Here is a 23,536-nt window from a genome sequence, read left to right as displayed (position 1 = left end):
CAATAGCTTTTGGTTAATATTTTAAATATTTTCATGCTAATGAAAAGACAAAACTCCTACATAGTAACAAAAGGATTTCTCCTATTTATAAATATATTTTAATTTTCTATTGTGATTAAATTATTTAAAAGGCAATTTACTACAATTACACACAGTATTTTATCCATTTTTTCTGTAACATGGGCCCACAGATAAATGATCAAAATTAAATCATAGAATGACTATAATTACTAAAACTGAAAATGATCCCTGAAATTGGAGTTAAATATTCTTTAGCTAATGAAGCACATGGATAGCTGTAAATTAACGAACGATTCAAAATTTGTCAAAAGTAATTGTTGATATTAAACCTATCGCCACATGTCAAACTGCTGTCTTCTTGTCATAGCAAGCCCACCCAACTCTTCAGTCATCCCTCTGGATCAGCATATTACTCACTAAAAAACACACAAGACACACAACACATATTAAAACACACACACCCACAACTTTTTGGAGTCAAATTTAGTAATTCCAGGGGAATCATTGATTGCTTTATTTAGGTTTTTATTTCATGTTAAGAAAGACATAACATGGCATTTAGAAATATGATTTGTGATGCCTGTATTTATCTTACATATAGAAATACAAATGGGCATAGAAATAATGTTGGATACTCCATATGTCTCCTAAAATTACTTCCACGGTGTAAAGGAATTACAAACATAATTCCTTAATGACATAAGGAAACATTCAGTTTTGTTTTTCTGATTGAACTCTGATCCTAGACAAAGTAAAGGCAATATGAAAGGGGGTGTTTGAGAATAATGGCTGTGTTCTTGGAAGGGAAGACTTTATGACACTTCCAGATCTAGACTGAAATGTGTGGGCAACAAATGAAAAAGATAACTAGAAACTCAGAGCCCATTCTCTCATTTCTTTTTCTTCTCTAGAATCAACTCTTTCCACGCACAACACACATTTTAGTCAACTCCATTCTTGCAGATTCTTCTGAAACAGAAGAATTTAAAATTCATTAAAATGATATATTTCTCACTCACTCTTCCACTGATACTCCTGACCTTTAGTTTATTTCCTCCCTCCCTAATCAACCTTATACATGGTTAATAGTATTGTAAGATGTCTCTCCATTACTATTCTTATATCATCATTATTCTGGCTCCTTATATCGGCAAAATGTTCTGACCCCACCAGCCTTTGAATACACTATAAATTTCCATTTGTTTTTAATAACCCCCATCAGAATGTTCCCAGCTACTTATGAGAGTCCCCTTGCTTCTACTCCACAATATTCCCATGGTACCTTATTGTACTCAGGGATATTTCTTTCCCTCTAGCCTCCCCACCAGGTAGTCTCAGCATGGCCATTACTGCTACTGATCCTCCTAAGGCAACAGCTCCAGTTTTCACAGCTCTCCACAATGGGGAACCACCACTATCACACTGCTCTGGCATCAAGGGCAAAGTCAGAACAACCCCTTGGCTCCATTCTAGGCCTAGTATAAGCCCATTCCAAAGTTCTGTAGTTCAGCAAAGACCAAAATATACATTTAAAATACATATATTTTACTAAAAGTTTGGGTGAAATGGAAGGCAAGTATAACATAATGAATTACTTATAAGGACTACTAGATGTCACCACTTTCAGAGCCAACAGGTTAAAAGTCTTTCTCGGTAGTCTTCACCAAGTCTTCTCTCCATCCATCTCCAATGCTGTCACAATGAGTTAAGAACCAGCTTACTCCCAATACTGGGATTACTTTAAGCATATCTACAGTTCCAAGTCCAAAGTGGAACAATCACAGTGATAAAACAAGAGGACGTTTTTTTTCCCCCTTCAACAGAGTCTAAGTTCTGTCTCCTTAAATCTTATTCTCTATTTTAGGAGACCCTCTTAGATGGTAGACAGGGAGAACACAACATTCCCTTCAAACAAAGGCCTTTACTTTTCACAGAAGTATACTCTTATTTGGTTTTAAGATGATGACATTGGAATACAAAATCTAACATCAGCAAATTCTAGATTATTCACCCTTTAAAATATCACCAATGATGAAACATCAACAACCCAAACTATACATGGTTATGCCAAGGTAAGATCAGTTCCATAGCATTTTCTTAGTGGTAGCTAAGGAACTTGCACATATAACTTAACTATCAATACAGTTATACAGTTCAAATTCAAATTCAAGAAAAGCTATATTTAATCTCTTAATCCATGAATTCTGAACTCAGGTAACTTCATCCTTCCCTAAGACTACTGCTTTCCTCATACATAACTAAAACACTTATGCTAGTAATTTTACTTGTATTTTTGACATATCTCTTTTTCTGGCTGCCATATGCACGTAGGGTGGTTGGAGAGAGAGACTAATTAGTTTCAGCTGAGGCAACTTATACACCAAGGTACCCATCATATGATATACTTCTAAAATTAACATCCTTAAGCTAGTATTCAAGAACATCCCAAAATTCCTATCATGTAATTTAAAAATATCTATTTCTTTCTATGCTTGTTAAGGTAATTGTCATGAATCTCCACAATCCAACTTAACTTGCTGACTGCCACACTGCTCCTTCTGATTGGAATCCAATCCTATCTTCTAAGTGTATGTTCTTCATTTCTTTAAAATTCAAATCCAGCTAATGTTTGTTGCCTTCTCACCTCTTATTCCCCATTTCCCCTTCTTAACAGCCTCTTGTTTTTATTTGAGATACAGGTGTTTCTGAGAAATTTAATTTCTTTCTCAATGGCAGTGATGGAGCATGTGCATTCCATTCTCCCCAGTCACAGTAATTGGTTCAGTTTCAAAGATGCTCTGAGAATTTCAGACTTCATGCCAGGATAGCTCATTTTCTGGCAAGGGGGATGAGTATATAAGGTCTGGAATTCTGAAATCATTGTATTAGGCACCAAAAGAAGGGTGCTGGAATAGGATGTCAACATGCTGAGGAAGGCAAAGCCAAAAGATTGCAAAGGAATGGAGCCAGACCCTGATGACATTATGTACTACAGGATCAATCCTTTTCAGAAACCAAATCTACCTCTGAATTCTTCTGTTACAGGAGCCAATAAATCCTCTTTATTTTCTTAAGCAGGCTGGACTTGAGTTTTCTATTACTTGCAATGGATAGTATATTATCTACTATACATAGTGTAAACCTCATCTTCTTTAGGAAGCCTTTCATTCTTGATCCCGCCTGACTGTTTCTATTCTATTTATCTTTTCTTCAGCTGTTAAGTAGCATAATACTAGAGTAATCTGCAATAATCCATAGTAATGGAAAATCAGTTTCAATATTTTATATGTTCCCAATTAGATTACAAGTTTCTAAAAGCATAACAAAAATCTTCTGTTCCATTTTTTCTTTCAAGAATCACATACCACATTTTTCTCTAAAACACAATTTCAGTAACTGTTGAATAACAATAAAAGTGACCAACAATGAAAAAGGTAGGATTCTGTTTTACAGATAACTTAGTAATATACCACTCATGATTAATAGATTACTAATGCACCTGCAGTTGTACCTCAGAGATGCTGAACTTGCCTGATCACTTACTCATTTCCTTCTTTAATTGATGTTATAATCTTAAATATTTAGTTTTTGGTAGTTTCTTTCAGTTCTATATTCACCAATTTCAGCATTTTGCCTCAATATTTCAGTGACAACTTGCTTCAATATATAAGAATAAAATGAAGAGTATAGGTGCTGGTTAAATATAAAAAAAAAATTAACGTGTAAGTTTACCACTTATCTTCACAAATTCCAATCACCAAGAAGGGACACTGCAATAAGAAAAACATAATACTCAAAAAAAGGAAAGCAAAGCAAAGCAAAGCAAAGCAAAGAAAGGAAAAGAAAAAGAAAAAGAAAAAAGAAAAACATAATACTCTTAGGAAATTTTTCTATACAATTGTTTAAAACTGGTATGTCAACTCTAATAGCAAAAAAAGACTTGCAAAATTCGCTCAGTATTTCAATAATTTTATTCCCTACATGAATAAAACACAACGTGATTAAGAATACTAATCCATGGACCTAAAGTTCAGTGGTAATATAGGGTGTTCTTCTAATTCCCCTTAATATTCCTTCTTGAATCTTCACAATCACTGAATTGCTAAAATATGTTTGAATACAATGGTTTTTGTTTCCTAGATCAGGAATCAAATACACTGATGTTTTGGAAAGCTAAAAACCATTTGCTCTACAAGCAATCAAATCTCCTTTAAAGATAAGGTTTGCTCAGCAAAGATCTGAAAAATTGCAGTTAGCCTTTCAACACTACTGTGTCCAGAACATGGCTTCTTGACAGATTACACTGCACCTCTGTATATTACTGGTTTGTTTGGTTTCAGCGTACTATGCTAATTTCTATTGCTAAAAGCATGAAATCTTAAGTAAAATACTGTTAAGGTGGTCTAGGATTGGATTCCAAATATCACAAGTTGGTACATTCGCTGGTAATAAAACTGTCCATTAAACATTTACATGTTAGTGAATTTTTTCACAAGGTATCACTTAGACTTCCTCAAAATATCAAATGCTCGCTACATGGAATGAATTTAATGTGTTAAAATAGTTTAAAAGACATAGTAGGCTCTGAAGGACTGAACTGAGTTTATAATTTAGATTTACATATATTTATCTTTCCAGATTTAAACCCATTTGAATCCCTTTTCTTTTCCTAATGAGCCTCAATTCAAAAAATATGAATCTAAATACCTATACTGTGCCATGAAACATGCACAGCAGTAAAGGGACAATGCTACAATATTGCAGGTCCCTGCTCTCAGGGAGCTTACGTCTAGTACTCAGTTTAGATATATGAGGAAAGTAATTTCAATGCAATTTGTTGGAAGGGGAAGCTCAGGATGCTATGGAACTACATGAAAGGGGTAAACATATTATCTAGGTTTGGCAGAATCACAAAAGACTTCCTGGAAAATCATGTCTAAATGAAGAATTTAAGATTGAGTAGGATTTAGGTAGATAAACTGAGAACAGTGACAGTGCTAGAAGAGTACTGCAGAAGACAGCACTTTTAAAGAATGGCAACAAGACCTTTAGACAATAATGATTGGATATTTTTCATAGTTCTGGCTTAACAAGACCAAACTGAGTACACAGAAATCCAAATGAAAATTTTCTGACTCTTGAACTTTCAATATGGTACACACCATATTCATCTCAGTAAACTAGAGTATTCAAGGTCAGGGCCAGAGCCACAGATAAATGAAGTGGGGTGTGAGATTTGTGGCTCTCTCTTGCTGTATTGCATAAATTGCAGCTGTTTATGTGAATTCTTTGAGTTAAATGTTCTAATAGGTTAATATCTAAAGAGAAAAGGATTTTGAATTAATTAACTTCCATTTGTCCCATATCAAAAATTAAAATCCATTATTTTCACGAAACCATCTCAGATAAAGCAATCTATTACTTTACATGAGGTGTTCAGAGGGAGAGGGAAGACCATTCAGGAAAGAAATAGAAGAAAATTCATATTTTAAATGCCTACTCCATGCTAGTTTATTTTATATATGCAGACTTATTTAATCCCAATGAGAAAGGTTTCATTATTTGCACTTTTACATATGAGGATACTGATGCTTGTGATGTTTCAGTTACTTGTTCAATTAGATGCAGAGAGTGTGTTACATGGCTAAAATTTTAAATCACTGAAACAACCAAACATGGATTTGTGTAGCAAAGTTGGCCCATGTATTGTATAACCTTCGCAATAAGCCATGTAAATGAAGATCTGATGAATGTGATCATTGATTAGAAAGGTTATAGTTCACATATGAATATTTTAGATGCAAGCTTGCACATGACTTAAGTACAAAATTGTACAAGTGTGTATCCGACCACAACTGCCATGTTCCACCCCTGTGCGCACATGTGTATTGATCTGACGCATGCTCTCTACAAAGCAAATTGTCAACTGTAAGACAAGTGAACACACAGCCTGTAAGCTAATGACAATATTATATCATGGACTGCACTCTTATTGAAAGTCATTTGCACTTAACTTTAATGTTTATAATAATGACATGAGGTGTTAAGAGGTGCTTTTTTCCAAATGGCTAACGAGTTGATCCACCATTTATTGAATATTTTATCTTTTAATCTATGTTGCTTGAGAAGTCAATATTATTATACAGTAAGTTCTTTATATACATGGTGCTATGAGATCATGCACTATTGTTTTCACTGACAAGCTTTTTCTATTCGCATATTTTTAATTATTAAATACCTTAATATGTCAGTGTTTCTTTGGTTATTCTACTGTAATTATTCTTCAAAGTATAAAATATAATCATGTTATCAAGCTTTACTCACAAAAAATTTATATTTGAATTTTGATTAAAATTATAAGTGATTTTTAAGTTTATATACCTTTGGTAAAATAAATAATGAGAAGGCAATAATGACTCTATTTATTATGGAGTTCCTCCACAATATACTACTATGATTTTTCTCATTTTAATAAAACAAGAAACAAAAAGCCCACGTTGCCTATAGAAGTTTCAAGAAATATAATGTATGAGCTCAAAATATATTATAAATCAAAGACCAATTTTACTAAGCAGTACAAGTTAGCTTAAAAAAAAAAAAAAGGTTTGAATTATTGAACTTGTGTCCCTAAGAGGGGTAAAGTAATTCAGAATATAATTAGACCCTTACTCCTCTGACTGATTGCAATGAATGATGAATCATCCTCTTCTAGTAGGAAAAACTTGAGGGATGTTAGCCTTACTCTGCTGAGTATCTTTTCCTTAAACGACTCATGTTAAAAGAGGTCTTTTTAACTAAGAAAGTGAGCTAGGAAAAATAAGGAGTCTAGAAATTTATTCCCACTCATGTCACTACATTTAGTAAGGTTTTGTTTAAAATGTCTTTGCAGTTTTGCAAAATTTTTCTTTATTTTAATGTAGAGTCCAACAAAATGTTTCATTAAATTTAATTCATTTCAGTAATATCATGAATAGGATGTTTATCAAATTTTCTAATTGTTTCTTCTCGGTATATAAAAATGATATTGATTTTATAAGAGGCCATGCATGAATTTACTTCTTAGGTCCAATAGATTTTCTCAGGTAGGTAACATTCTCATCAAAACAATAATGATTCATGCCAAAATCTAGACACTTTGTATCTTGTTAGCTATCTCTTCCAGGGCAAAAAGGAAAAAACAGAAACAAACAACAAAAAAAAAGTTAGTGACAGTACTTACCAACTTTTTCTACAGCACAGCACTTGCCCAGGTTGTATCAGTATAGTTTTAGTTACATGGGAAGTCAAAAAAATATTATTACTATGTGGGGAAATATTCCAGAATTAAATAATTCTGGAAAAAATGTTAAGTTACATTAGGTGAGCCTCACTAGTGAAAAAAATCTTAGGACTTTTAAAGTGATGATTATTGTGGATTTCCTAGAGTCTGATATTATGGGCGGTGTATCTCCAAATTATTTGACCAATGTAAATTACTAATCATTTTAAATTCAATTTATATTGTGAGCACATTATAAACAGATACAAAGTAATGATGTTTTAAGATAATTAACTCTTCCAAAATCAAGATTTTCTCCACAGATTGAGAAATTATTTGTAATGTAACATTTACATTTCATGTTTAATTTATTACACTTCTATTATAAAATTTTTGTGCTTGTCTTTTTCAAAGGCATTCTTTATTTATGTTTATTATGGATTTTCTGGTTGAGTTTCTTTTAGTTAGCTTTTACATATTAATACTTTACCAGAATGCTTTAACACTCCTTCATACTTCAGCAACTCCTTTGATTTAAACTTCAGTCAAATCAAACCACCTAACTTATTTGATATTTTACTACTAATACAATTTCATGATTGTTATTAAACATTTGCCTTTTAATGTAATTACATGTTTAATCACATTGTTTTTCAAGCATTTCCTGTAAACATGTTTTTATTTAAATATTTGACTTAAATTGCAACTACTTAATAAGTAAAATTTGTCTCATTCATATTTATTATTGTATTATTCTATTTCAGTTAATTTCTTCTAAATGGACTTTTTTCTACTTGTATATTCTCCAGTGCATTAGATTAAATATATCTTATTTTAACTTTGTTTATGAGTACTTGTAAGGTTAAACAACATTTGTAAAATATATTACTCTATTATTAGAATAAAGTGTAAATTGATATCTTTTGGAACCTCCTTTTCTGATGATAAATTTCACATATTCAGCTTTAAAATTGTTGCCTTTGTATTTAACTTTATTACCAAATGTGTGCCTCTTTTGAAATTTCAACTAGTATCTGTTCATACTATAAAATGTAATTATTATCTCATCATCTAAATATTTCTGGCTTTAAAATAAATGACTATAGCATATTATTCAATTACAGAAAAAAGTGTTGAAATATTAGAAAATAATGAAATGTATATACCATCTTGGTTAAATAATCAAATATTAAATTACTAATGTTCTAGTTTTAGAATTATTTTAGATATATTATTAATCTCAAATTTCATTGGAATTTGCATTCTTTCTATTTTTCACTCCTTCTTTCTCTTTCTTATATTCCTTTTTTCTTTCTTTTTCTCTTTTCTTCTCCTCTTCTTCCTCTTCCTAAATCTTTTACTTATCCACCTTAGCCTCACCTTATTCCCCCATATTCTCACACACAATCTGAGACCACCCACACAGATAGGCTGTTTTAAGACTTCTTAAATAAACATATACCCAGAGGCAGCTATACATTTCTATGTTAACCCTTTGACTAGTAACCTAAAAGCTTGATGCTCATCTACATAATGCAGAACAGCTGTATAAGTGGTGGGAGAGGAATGGAAAGGTTGTTGCCTCAATCACCTTTCATCTCATGAGATACCACTGTATCTCAGAGGCTTCAAAGCAGCATGGCAGTAGTCATCAGGCTTCAGTGGTATACCTGACTTTGCCCAGAAAGCTCCACTAAAATAGGAACAAGAATTCCTCATCCTAACTGTTGAAGTTTCAACACCTATCCCAACTCTAGCACTAAGTGAAAATATACTGGGATGCCCAACTCTAGCACTAAGTTAAAATATATTGGGTGACTCAGTCAGTTGAGCATCTGACTCTTGATTTCAGCTCAGGTGATGATCCTGGGGTTATGGGATTAAGCCCTGCACTGGACTCTGCACTGGGTGTGGAGCTTGCTTAAGATTTTCTCTGTCCCCCTCTCTCTCTCTCTCTGCCACCCCCCTCAAAAAAATAATAAAATGTGTAAAGTCTAAATTAGAATAACAGCCAATACCAGCACCAACATTCAACATTACTTAATGGAATATTTGTTTTTCTTAAATAAAATCAAGGTAGATATGAAACATACTGTTATGCTTTAGGCTATTTTATGTGTACCATGTAACGATTCAACTCTTCCTCCGCTTTTTCTCTTCAAATTCTATGACATTATTCCCACAGAACATCATGGCCTTCATTTGATGAGGATGCATTTTTTTCTATTCTTCTCTTACTAGCCAGTGACAACTGAACTAGTACTGTTCTGTCTCTTTGTGTCAAGTCAAATCAATGTTTCAATCTAAGGAATAACTTTAGAAACTAAATTCTTATTCAATGAAACTATCTTTCACGAATTAGGGGATTTCTGAGAAAGCCAGCAAAGTAGGAAGATCCTAAACTCACCTCCTACCATAGATACAAGTAGATAACACTGGCATCAGTATAAATAAACCAGAAAATGAACCAAGGACTGGCATAATAGACTCTCCACAGCTAAATGTAGCGATGAGGCCACATGAGAGAGTGTAAAATGGTGGATACACATCAGGAAGCCAAATGGATCCAAGGGACTGTCCACAGGAAGGACGGACAGGCTCAGAAATGGGAGAGAAACAGATACCTGGCCAGGCACCCCAGGCACAGAGTAAAGGAATTCCCATAACATTTAGCTGTGAAAACCACACAGACCCAACAATCAGTGGGGCTTAACACCTAGAACTTTAAAAATCAGCAGACTCAACTGTGGGAGAACTAGAGGGCCACAGGAAACTGAATCCCCACTCTTAAGGAGACAGTACAACAAAGAACCCCACAGAGATGTAGCATAGAAGCAGCAGTTTGAAAACCCCCTCAGATACACAGTAAGGAGATTTATTTATTTCAGAGCATGTGCTATAGGGTCAGATATCTTTAGGAAGACTTCTCCAAACCAAGAGAGCTGACAGGACACATTTCCCTCCCTAGCCCCCAGACTAGTTACAAAGACACTTACAAGAACCAGTTCAGCACAATACTCTCCACCTAGCTTGCTAACAGTGTGCCCCACCCCCACACCATGCACATCTGTGAATCCCCCTCCTCCAACTTAGATAGCCTCTGCAAGAGTTTTCCAGATGACTTTAGGTCCCATCCAAGAGGAGACAAGCACAGACCTTGCTGGCATTGCAAGCCTTGCCCCCACATTCTTTTGCAGACCTGCCTCTCCAATAGGACCTTGGCAGGAACCCATCCAAAACAGTGCTACAAGCCTGGCAGTGTACCTACAACCCTGAAAGGGGCCAGCACCACCCAAAGTGACTCTTGCATCAGGGAGAGGGGAGGATAACCACACACACCAGTTCAATTGTGACCCCAGCAGGGAGCTGGGGCAAACATCTGGTTTAACTGTAGGCCCCTCTCACCAATAAAAGCTTCTCAGGGGGATAACACAGGGAAAGTGCCCTGCATTTCTGGCAAATGCCTAGTCTGACTCAACCCAACCCAAGGTGGCCCAGACTGGCCCACTAACACCATGGTCACCAAACTCTGCCCACCACAAGCAAGGAGAGCCAATGCAGACAACTGGACAGAAGGAAAAGGGGCTGAGCCAAGAAAACCCCTGAAATGCCAGATTCTGTGAAGAGGGAGCACTCAGGGTACCACAGGACCTCTTCCTCATAAAGCCATTACTTTTAAGAACAGGAGATGCAACCGACTTTCCTAACACAGGGAAACAGACACAGAGAATTAGATAAAATGAGGAGACAGAGAAATCTGTCTCAAATGAAAGAATAGGAGAAAATCACAGCAAGAGAGCTAAATGAAATAAAGATAAGTAATATGAGTGATAGAGAATTTAAATTAATGGTGATAAAGATACTCACTGGACTTGAGGAAAGAGTAGAGCATCTCAGTGAGAAGCTCAACAAAGAGAAAGAAAACACACACTAGAGTTGAAAAATTCAATAAGTGAAATTAAAAATACACTAAAGGGGGGCGCCTGGGTGGCGCAGTCGGTTAAGCGTCCGACTTCAGCCAGGTCACGATCTCGCGGTCCGTGAGTTCGAGCCCCGCGTCAGGCTCTGGGCTGATGGCTCGGAGCCTGGAGCCTGTTTCCGATTCTGTGTCTCCCTCTCTCTCTGCCCCTCCCCCGTTCATGCTCTGTCTCTCTCTGTCCCAAAAATAAATAAAAAACGTTGAAAAAAAAATTTAAAAAAAAAAAAAAAAAAATACACTAAAGGGAATAAATAGTAGACTAGAGGAAGCAGTAGAATGGATCAATGACCTGGAGGACAGGGTAATGGAAAGCAATCAAGCTGAGCAGATGACAGAAAAATAATAATAATAAATGAAAATAGACTTAGGGGACTCAAGTGACACCATCAAGCATAATAACATTTGTATTACAGGGATCCCAGAAGAAAAAGAAAGAAAAAAAGGGGGCAGAAAATTATTCCAAAAAATAAAAGCTGAAAACTTCCTGAATCCGGGAAAGGAAAGAGAAATCCAAATCCAGGAGGCACAGAAAACCCCCAACAAAATCAACCTAAAGAGGTCCACATAAAGACACACAGTAATTAAAATGGAAGGAAGTAGAAACAAAGAATTTTAAAAACAACAAGAGAAAATAAAACAGTTATGTACAAGAGAAACCCCATAAGGCTATCAACTGATTTTTTAGCAAACACACTGCAGGCCAGAAAGGAGTATCATGATATATTCAAAGTGCAGAAAGAAAAAAAAAAAAAAAACAGCAACCAAGAATACTCTATCCAACAAGGCTATCAATCAGAATAGAAGGAGAAACAAAGAGTTTCCCAGACAAACAAAACTTAGAGGAATTCATCATCACCAAACCAGCCCTGTAAGAAATGTTAAAGGGGACTCCTTGAGTGGAAAGGAAAGATCATAAGTAGGAGTAAGAAAAGCAGGAAGAACAAAAGCAGTAGAATTAAGTATATCTATAAAAATCAGTCAGGGATTCACAAAATAAAAGGATATATATACCCAAAACATAAGGGGAAAGGAATAAAGAATGGGTTCAGATTTAAGTGATCATCAACTTAATACATACTGCTATGCATATGATGTTATATGTAAACCTAAAGGTAATCACATATCAAAAACCAATAATGGATATGTAAAAAATAAAGAGAGATGAATCCAAGTGTATCACTAAAGAAAGCCAGCAAATCGTAAATAGAACAATCCAACAAGAAGATATAACAATTATAAATATTTATGCACCCAACATGAAACACCTAAATACATAAAGCAGCTATTAGCATACATAAAATAAATAACAACAGTAATACAGTAAGAGTAGGTGACTTCAACACCCCAGTTATATAAATAGAAAAATCAGAAGGACACAGTGGCTTTGAATGACATACTGAGCCAAATGGATCTAACATATTCAGAGCATTCCATCTTAAAACAGCAGAATACACATTATTTTCAAGTGCACATGGAACATTCTGCAGAATATATCACATGTTAGGCCACAAAACAAGTCACCACAAATTCAAAAAGATTGAAGTGATACCATGTATCTTTTCTGACCACAATGCCATGAAACTAGAAAGTAACCACCCACACGCACACGTACACGCACACACACACGCACACACAGTCTGGAAAGAACACAAATACGTGGAGGTTAAAGAACATGCTACCAAACAGTGAAATCATAAACCAAGGAATCAAAGAGGAAATAAAAAAATCCATGGAGACAAATGAAAATAAAAACCCAAAGATCCCAAATCTTTGGCAAAAGCTGTTCTAAGAGGGAAGTTTATAGCAATATAGGTCTGCCTCAAGGAGCAAGAAAAATCTCATATAAACAACCTACCCTTACACCTAAAGGATGTATAAAAAGAAGAACAAATAAAACCCACAATCAGTAGAAGGAAGGAAATAATAAAGATTCACCAGAAATAAACAAATTGGAACTAAAAAACAATAGGACAGATCCATGAATTCAGGATCCAATTCTTTGAAAAAAGCAACAAAATTGATGAAACTTTAGAGAGAGAGGATTCAAATAAAATCAGAAATGACAGAGGAGAAATAACAACCAGCACCACAGAAATACAAAGGATGATATGAGAATATTATGAAAAATGATATGCCAATAAATTGGATAACCTAGATGAAATAGGTACATTATATAACCTCTCAAAAGTGAATCAGGAAGAAATAGAAATTTGAACAGACTGAGTACTAGCAATAAAACTTAATCAGTAATAAAAAAATTCCCAACAAAAGAAGTCTAGGACCAGAGAGCCTCCAAGGTGAAACTTCCCAAATATTTAAAGAATTAACACTTATTCTTCTCAAACTATTTGGAAAAAAAAGAGGAATGACTGCTTCCAAATACATTCTATGAGGCCAGCATGAACCTAATATCAAAACCAGATAAAGACACTATAAAATATGAACACATATGCAAAAGTCCTCAACAAAATATCAGCAAACCAAGCCCAACAATATGCTAAAAAAATTATTCACCACAGTTAAGTGGGATTTACTCCTGGGATGCAAACGTGGTTCAATATTCACAAATCAATCAATATGACACATTCACTTCAACAAAAGAAAGGATAAGGATCTTATGATCATTCTACAGGTACAGAAAAAACATTTGACAAAGTACAATACCCATTCATGATAAAAACCTTCACAAAGTAAATTTAGAAGGAGCATACCTCAATATAATAAAGGCCATATATGAAAAACCCATAGCTAACATCAAACTCAATGAAAAACTGAGATTTTCCCTGAGATCAAGAACAAGACAAAGATATCCACTCTCACCACTTTTATTCAACACAGTACTGGAAGTCCTAGATGCAGCAAACAGACAACAAAAAGGAATAAAAGGAACCCAAATTGGAAAGGAAGAAGTAAAACTTTCACTATTTGTTGATTGACATGACACTATATAAAAAAAATCCTAAAGACTCCCCCAAACATTACTAGAACTAATCAATGAATTCAGTAAGGCTGCAGGATACAAAATGGATATACAGAAATCTGATACATTGCTATACACTAATAATGAAGTAGCAGAAAGAGAAATTAAGAAAACAATCCCACTTAAAATTCCATCAAAAATAATAAAATACCCAGGAGTAAACTTAACCAAGAGGTAAAAGACCTGACCTATGAAAACTATAAAACATTGATGAAAGAAATGGATGAGTGAAAAAGATGAAGGGGATTAAGAGTACACATGATTAGCACTGAATAATGTATAGAATTGTTGAATCATGATATTGTACACCTGAAACTAATAATACCATACGTTAACTGTATTAGAATTTTTTAAAAGTTACTATTTCAAAAAAGAAAATATCCTTTAATTGCAAATTTAATTGGCAAAAATGAGAAATTATGAGTTTATACCAGATAAAAAAATTCAGCAACAATTTACAGATTATTGTTCTCATTTTGACATTAAGTTATCCTATATTAATGGCAGCCATATTTATTTTACCAGCACAGTAATATTAAATAATGTCACATTAGGTGATCACTTGACATCTATGAAATCATAAATATGTATGCAAGGGTAGAAAGTAATTGAAATAATAATCCAGAATGTGATTACATGAAGTATTAGATTTTTATCAAAATAAAACACACAAAATTTCTACAGAGAATTCATGGCCTATTAAATTTCATCCTCTGAGACCACCATTTGAGAAACAGTGCAATATACTATACCAATGGTTAAAGGTGTGAGAGACATAATTTTGATGTGAGAATGAACTAGAGATAGGCAGGCTCTAGCTAAGATGTCAATGAACCAGGCATCTGCTAGAAGTCTCATTTTGCTAAAAATTTTATCTCTAAGCTAGTTGATGAAGGAATGAGGGACTATTTCTCTGGACTTAACTTTAACCAAGAAAAAAAAAAAAAAAAACTGGTTCATGAAATTCAAGTGACAGGAACATTGGGAGAAAGTCAACTTGTCATCTTAGTGCTTGAAATAGCCAGGAAAGGAAACACTCAGTGCAGTCTGACAGGTACCTTGGACTTTAGAAAGCAGATTTTAAAAATTTCAGAGAGGAGATCTGAGTGATTCCATGACTTCAGTCTTTTAAAAGGATTGAAGATTTGAAAAATAAATTTTGATAATAAAATTATAAACATCTACAACAAGATAGAAATAAAAGAGGACAGTATATAAAGGAAACTAACATAGCTACATACATTTTCCTGCATGCACTCTAGGAAGGAGAAAGGGAAAGGATTATAACTATAAACATCTTTATATGAATATGAGATGCTAAATCATTCACATAAAGGTGTCTCTGTATCTATTTTACTGAGAAGGAAACCGAGATTCAAGGAGATTAAGTAGATATATAGTATAGTACAGGATTATCAAGATAACTAAATATAACAAAAAGTTCTGTCAGCCATGTGCAAAACATTTTTAGGAAAAATAAAAATAGTTAATTCCAGTACTTGATGATAATTATTTCATATTAACCAAAAACCAAATAAGTATAAGTAGTTAACGTTCACATTCTATATGGAAATGTGTCTTTATACTAGTAAGGATAAAACAAATACATACAAAAAGCACTACATGGGTTTACCTATAATAAGAAGCAAATTTAAGTGTCTATTGATAAATTATATTCTGCATAAGCAAAAACATCGGTCAGTGTTTCCCCTACATTTGTCCCGTTCTCATCAGTGGGCAGATAGAACATACATACATACATATACATACATACATACATACATACACACACACACACACACACACACACCAGCCAATCCACTGACAACTAGTAGCTAAGTAGATTCTCTCTTTAAGACTATAAACTAAGTGAGGCACCTGGGTGGCTCAGTCAGTTAAGTGTCCAACTTTGGCTCAAGTCATGATCTCACAGTTCTTGAGTTTGAGACATGCAGCCCAACTTAGCTTCTCTGTCCGCTCTCTCTCTGTCTCTCCCTGTCTTGTTCTCCTTCTTCTCCTTCTCCTTCTTCTTCCTCCCTCTCTCTCTCTCTCTCTCAGAAATGAATAAACATTAAGAAAAAAAAAGGAATCTAAACTAAGAGACTCAGAAATAGTAACTAGTCAGATAAAGGTACGTAGTAGAAATGAAGAGTCATTTTAAGTCCAGCCAGGATCAACACCATGGCAAGTCTGAACCATTTGCATACTTATAATGGAGATAAGCCAAAGCCATAAGTAGCCAAAGTGTGCAAGTATTCTGAAAGCAGCAAGACCGTAAGACATGCGTATTATAAGAGATCTGATATCCCAGGAAAGATAAGGAGTAGTCTCAGATACTGGCTTTCCAATTCTAGGCCGTATGTATCCAGGCTGCCCTTGGTTCTGATTCTTGAATACCTAAATTTCATACCATGTGTAATTGGATACCTACTAGGTTATCTGTGTATCACCTCTAGTTCTAGAAATTCTATCCTACTTCCTGTTATCCACATATTAATAATGTAGTCACGTTCATACAATATACTTCCAACTCCTGACAACACTGATTAATCCAGACATGGAAACCTTAACCAAGGGAAATAAAAACACCTCCTACATGAAATATGGAATAAGAGATTCCAATCTAAAATAGGCTACTTATTGAAACATAGAGGATATAAATTTGAGAGTCGTTGATAGTAGCCATTATCTACTTCTGAACTAGAAAAAAGAAAGAAGAAAGAAAGGAAGAAAGAAGAAATGAAAAAAAAAAAGGTGACATGAACAGAAAAACAGAAATAACAGATAGAGAGAACTTACTGGGTTCCCTTCAAGTAGACTAATAAGTGATCATTTATGAAATACAATCACATCCCTGCCCTTGGGTACCTCAAGACAGTCCCCATTCCCCATAAAATTATAACCCAATGGATGATTATGGAGACTGGGAAAAATGCTGAAAAAAAAATGATATAGAAGATGATACATAAAGATGCTAAAAATGATATATTTTACTGAATTCTATGTAAAATCAAAATATACGTACAAAAATTACACATCTTAAAGCATTCCATCAATTACCAGCAAAATTCCAAGACATATAATTAGACAGATGGCTCATGAACACCTAGAAAAGGAAGTGGTAATCACCAAGAGCCACTTTAAATTCACTAAGAATAAATTATACCAAATTAATTAAATTATATAGACATAGTGAATCTGCATTTCAATGAGGCATTTAATGCAGTGTTCTGTTGATGTCTTTTTGGACAAGATATATGTGGAGAGAATGTTTGTCAATTATGTGGATATGTGTTAGTTGAACAATTATTCTCAAACCATGACAATTACATGGCTCATTTTTGAACCTGTTGTGAGCCTTATTCACAATTTTGAGTCAAAAAATGGATACAGACATAGAAAAGATATGTACTGATTTAGAGAAATAATCAAATATTGAATTATATAATCATGATAACATCAGTATTTTTTTCATTATAAGAGTTGAAACAATGCATCAAATTTAGTAAGAAGGAATTCTAGAACATAAATAAATCTAATACTTCTGGTTAAAAAGTCGACCTTGAAAACACACGATAGCAAAGATTATAAATAGGAAAGAAATATCCATGTCCTTTGAGGAACGGGACTATACCTTACAGGTCTATATTCACAGCTTCCAACACGATTCCTAGAACAAAACAGATGCTAGAGTTAGATAATATTTTTAATCAATGAGAGATTTAACATGAGCCAACAAATGTCATGCACGCTTGTATTACATTTACACAAAGATGGAATTTAGCAAGGAAGTCCATAATATCCATGTTCCTTACACTGATAGGAACATATTTGGAGCACTGTGTCTGCTTGGGAGCCATATATATTAAGTGGGACACTGATAAACTGTGGTGGTTCCAGAAGACAATAAACAAAATGATGAAAAGACAGTATTCTTGTGTTGGTCAGAATTCCCCAGAAAAACAAAACCACTGGGATGTATATATTTATATCTATATCTATCTATCTATCTATCTATAGATATAGATATAGATAGAGATAGATAGATAGATAGATATGTATCTAGAGAAAGAGAGATTTTAAGAAATTGGCTCATGCAATTATGCAATTGTGCAAACTCAAAATGTGCAGAGTGTGCTGGTAAGCTAGAGATCCAAGGAAGAGTTTATGTTAAAGTTTTAGTCTGAAGACAGTCTGCTGGTAGATTTCTCTCTTCCTAGGTAAGGTCAGTCTTTTTCTTAAGGCCTTCAAATGAATGGATAAACCCTCACCCACATATGGATGGTAATCTGCTTTATTCAAAGTTTACTGACTGAAATGTTAATATCACCTAAAAATACCCTTAAGCAAACCAAATATTTGAGTGCCATGCCCTAGCCAGTTGACACACAAAATTAATCATCTTAATCCCACTGTCATGGGATAAATAATTAAGGGAAATAGAGATAATTAACTTGGAAGAGAGAAAAGTTGGGGAGATAGATATATAGAACCTGTTTTAAAACATTTGAAATTTAAAAAAGAGGGGATTAGACCCAACCATTATAATTCTAACGTGTTATCTGTTTTTAATGTTTATTTGTTTTTGTGAGAGAGAGAGAGAGAGAGAGAGAGAGAGAGAGCGCAACCTGGGGAAGGGCAGAAAGAGACAGCTGTCAGCACAGAGCCTGATGTGGGGCTTGAACCCACGAACTGTGATATCATGACCTGAGCCGAAATCCAGAATCCGACACTCAATCAATAGACCTCCTAGGTCCCCCAAAAGTATTATCTTAAGATGAAGGGTAAAAACCACAAACAAATCTAGAGAAGGATATTTTTAACAGCTAACTATCTAGCTTAAATGAGAAGAATACACATAAAGAAAAAAATATGTGGCAAGGTCTCAATCCTCAAAGAAATTTACAGTTTAATTATGAAGACAAAAATGTAGATATGAAATAAAACTAATCCATTCAATGAACAAATATTTATTAGTTACTTATCATGCACCAAGTACTTTTGTATACATTAGCAATACAGTAACAAACAAGAAAATTTGCCTGCCCTCATGAAGCTCATATTCTCATGGAAAGATACACAAAGTAATTAAAATATGTAACTGTAGCATATAGCATGTAAAAAGTGGTAACTTCTAGGGAGACTGAGGAGTCTGGCCCCTGCTTAAAAACCTAGGTGCGATTCTTCAGGCCTGATCATAGGCAATTATAAACGCTTTATTTGGCAGGGCTGATGGGGAAAAGCTGTCCTCCCCACATCAGACCCAGCGTACAGCCAGTGCACTGCAGTCTGAAGGGAGTTGCAAAGTCTCAGGCCCTCTTGGCCAGCCATGCTCTTATGCATATCCAAATACTTGGCCCAAGCACCTTCATTTCAAGACTTCTTTATTAGGGGGCCTTCAACTGAGGCTTTCTCCAGGCTCCTCTGCCTACAACTCCTTATGGGAATTAACTATGAAAACTCAAAGACACTTTTCTCCACTCTGAATCAGTATTCAGTACTTTTCCAGTCGTAGTCTCTTTCTCCCTCCCATCATCTCTCAGGTCTACAAAACTGCAGGAACCTTTTGTTCAGTTATCCCTCAACTGTGAAACAACCCCCACATCTGTGTTAATCTACCTGCCCCTTGACCAGTGCGTCTTTCCATGGGAAAATGGAAGAGAAGGGAATCCATGTTTTTACCAGTTTGGCTTCTTGCTTATACTATAGCAGTTAGTGATTAAAGGTGTAGTTGTTCCTTTCATGTTGGCTTATTGTCATAATTGGCTATCCTGACCCCTGACAATTTAGCTTTCCCCATATCAATGAGCTCCAGAGAGAAACTATCTTAGTCAGTCCCAACTGCTGTAACAGAATACTGTCGAACTGATGGCTTAAACAACAAATATTTATTTCTCATAGTTCTGGAGGCTGTAAGTCTGAGATTAGGGTGCCGGCATGGCTAGGTGCTTAGCAAAGGCCCTCTGATTTACATATGGCCATACTCTCAGTGTATCTTCACAAGGCAGAAACAGGGAGATGCTCTCTCCTGTGTCTCTTCTTATAAGGGCACTAATCTCAATCCTGAGAGCTCCACCATCATGATCTAATTACCTCCCAAAGCTTCCATCTCCTAATACCATCACACTGGGGGTTATGATTTCAGCATATGAATTCTGGATGGACACAATATATAGTCCATAAGAGAGACAAAATAAAAAAAAAAAAAAAAAAGGAAGATAAGCAAGGACAGCGGAGGGGATACCATAACGTAGTCAGAGACCTAAGAAGGTAATACTTGAGGGGCGCCTGGGTGGCTCGGTCGGTTGGGCGTCCGACTTCGGCTCAGGTCATGATCTCGCGGTCCGTGAGTTCGAGCCCCAAGTCGGGCTCTGTGCTGACAGCTCAGAGCCTGGAGCCTGTTTCGGATTCTGTGTCTCCCTCTCTCTCTGCCCCTCCCCTGTTCATGCTCTGTCTCTCTCTGTCTCAAAAATAAATAAACGTTAAAAAAAATTTTAAAAAAAGAAGGTAATACTTGAGTAAACACCTGAAGGAGGTAAAGGAGAGAGCTTGGAGGACACCTAGGAAAGAGCATTGTAGGCAAGGTAAATAGCAAAGACAAAGACTCTGAGGAGGATACAGGCCCTGCTAGACACAGACCAGATGGTGAACATCCAACTGTAATGCACTACAAAAGGTCTTGCTTCCACAGTTCTTTCAGTCTAGTTAGGAGGGAGAGAGGGGAGAGGGAGGGGGGAGGAGGAGAGGAGGGGAGGGGGAGAAAAAGAAAGAAAAAAAGAAAGAGAGAAAAGCAAAGGAAAAGAGCAAAGAAAAGAAAGAGGGAGGGAGGGAGGGAAAGAGAGAGGGGGTAGAAAGAAAGAAAGAAAGAAAGAAAGAAAGAAAGAAAGAAAGAAAAGACTGTGAGAAGTGCTGTGGCAGAAGAAATGCCAGTAGACCTGGAGACATAAAGCAAGGCAGCCCAACAATCATCAAGTGGTCATGATATCCCAGAAATCAGAAAGACTATCCAGAACACAAGAATAAGAAACAAGAAGGGTCAGAAAGGGTTCCATGATATTTAAGAAAAAAAAAAAAGTTAGTGATCAGGTAGAGAAGTCATGCTGCACAACTCTACGGGGCTGCACTCACAGAACAGTCTTGGCATCATGCAGTGCACAGATGTGAGATCTTATACTGAAATCACGCTGGTTTGGGGGAACCAAAACAGCCCTGAAATCACGCTGGTTTGGGGGAACCAAAACATTCAATACAACTAGAGAGTAGAGTAACTTAGGGAATAAAACGGCAAAATCAAGAGGTAAGCAGAGATCTACACAATTTTGTTAAAGTCACAAAAATACTTTAAATAAGATATTGATACAATAAAAACGCTGTTATCATGCAATAAGTGATTGCAGGGTAGCAAGGAAACCAGTTATGAGACTACTGTCAGAGATAAATTTTCCTGGCTTGGACTGGGGTCTTAATAATAGGGCTGAAAAATGAGGATAGAAGCAAAAAGGGCTGGGAGCTGATGGAATGTGAATGAGAGTAAGAAAAGTTAAGGATCATCCTCCAGTTTTATGTGGACTACTGCAACAATGGTGAGAGCACTTCCGACATATAGAACAAAAGAGAACAACTATATACTCTAGACAAGATGATCTTAATTTGGACTTTATGCCCATGAATTGCCTGCAGGGGATCCAAGTAGAAAAACAAATAGGATGAAACATTAGTACATAATCCACAAAAGAAGGGTTCTTTGGTCAGATATACCTAAAAAATACTACATATTCTATCCTGCTTTTAAAGATCTATTCACTTATTTATTCATTCAACCTATATTTTGTAGTCCCTACTTTGTGCCACAAACTGTTCCACTTTGGAATATAGAACTGAGTAAGATGAACATGGTTTCTGACTTTAAGAAACTTAGAGTCTATGGGTGATAGAAGAATCAAACAGTTAAGTTATAATTGGGATAATTCTAAAAATGGGTAGTATGAAGTTCCAGCAATGTGTACAACAGGGTGCCAAATCTAGCTTGAGGAGCCCCCACGTTACTCATATCAATGTATTTAAATCCCACCGTTGTGAACCCCATCAAAATTACTTAAATAGGGATTACCTAGAGTTGTTAGATTTTCTTTAAGCATATAAGTTGTTTTACTTCCCCTGCAAAATATCTATTCCATGTAAAGAGCAAACCTTGGAATGTCATTTGAAAAATTCTCAAGAAGAGAACAAGGGAAAATTTAACAGTCAAGTCTTCACTGCCAGCATGTACTTTTCCTTTTCTGTGAGGAAAGACCAAGACCAAAGGTGTGGAGGCAGGACACACAAGGCAGTTTGGAGCACACAAAGCAAAACAGCCTTATTAGATAAACAGCAGGTAGTAAATAAATAATTAGATAAATATTTATTAGATAAATTGCTAAAGCAATTCTGACCAGTTGGGCACCAAAAGAGAAACTGTAAAAGTTACCTGCACTGCATCACTTGACCACCCAAATAGCTTCCACTTCCTACTTCAGACACTAAAAGTGATGACATTCATTTCTCTCTTTTCCTCCCATTCGAGGGACACGGCAAGGCTGTCATAGCTGTGTTTAATGAATGAAAGAATGAATGAACTCTGATCTCTTTGGTATGTGTAATGAATAAAATATTATTGATATTAATAATGAAATACAGTTATTCAACTTTTAACTGGCACAGATTGAAATTTCATTTCTGATGTCTGGAACTGTGCTTTGAGCCATCAAAGAACTTTAAATCAGTAGAATGTTCAGGCTGAATATATTTATACATTTTTTCCTTTTTGGTAGAAGTGTGAGTCAAGGATACTGGAGCTAGAAATACGCCCTGGGAGGACCAGGATTTAGTGTGCCCTCTGAAATCCTCCCTCTCCCCCTGACGCTTTTGTCCTCCCAAATACACTCTACTAAATTCACAATGCTTTTAGAAGACAATTTACATGAGAAAAATTTTAAATACTGACCATTTGTGGATTCACTAGAGTAAATCACTGTAATTAGATTAATGGTGTAGGAGGATGTTGAAAATATGTTAACTAAAAATGCAAATTCAGTGTAAGCTCCCATTTTTGTTTAAAAAAATGTGTGCAGATATATAAAGTTTTACTTTTCAATTGCACTACTAGGTATTTACCCAAAGAATACAAAAATACTAATCCAAAGAGATACATGTCCCCTGATGTTTACAGCAGCATTATCCAAAGAACCAAAATATGGCAACAGCCCAAGTGCCTATTGACTGATGAATGGATAAAGAAGAAATGGTATATATAAAATGA

The 23,536-nt window shown here is 35.3% G+C and overlaps 1 long non-coding RNA gene across 1 annotated transcript in view; it reads right to left on the bottom strand.

Annotated features, from left to right (window-relative positions):
* Positions 1-23,536, bottom strand: part of LOC122222410 — a 163,118-nt gene that overhangs the window by 93,136 nt on the left and 46,446 nt on the right. Inside the window, exon 2 of the long non-coding RNA XR_006203737.1 lies at positions 17,873-17,908. This is a non-coding gene — a long non-coding RNA (uncharacterized LOC122222410). The remainder of the gene's footprint in view (positions 1-17,872; positions 17,909-23,536) is intronic.

This window comes from Panthera leo, chromosome B3, assembly GCF_018350215.1.
Source record: "Panthera leo isolate Ple1 chromosome B3, P.leo_Ple1_pat1.1, whole genome shotgun sequence".
Taxonomy (NCBI): domain Eukaryota; kingdom Metazoa; phylum Chordata; class Mammalia; order Carnivora; family Felidae; genus Panthera; species Panthera leo.
Note: the sequence above shows the minus strand (reverse complement) of the source record. Positions and strands in the feature narration are given on the sequence as shown.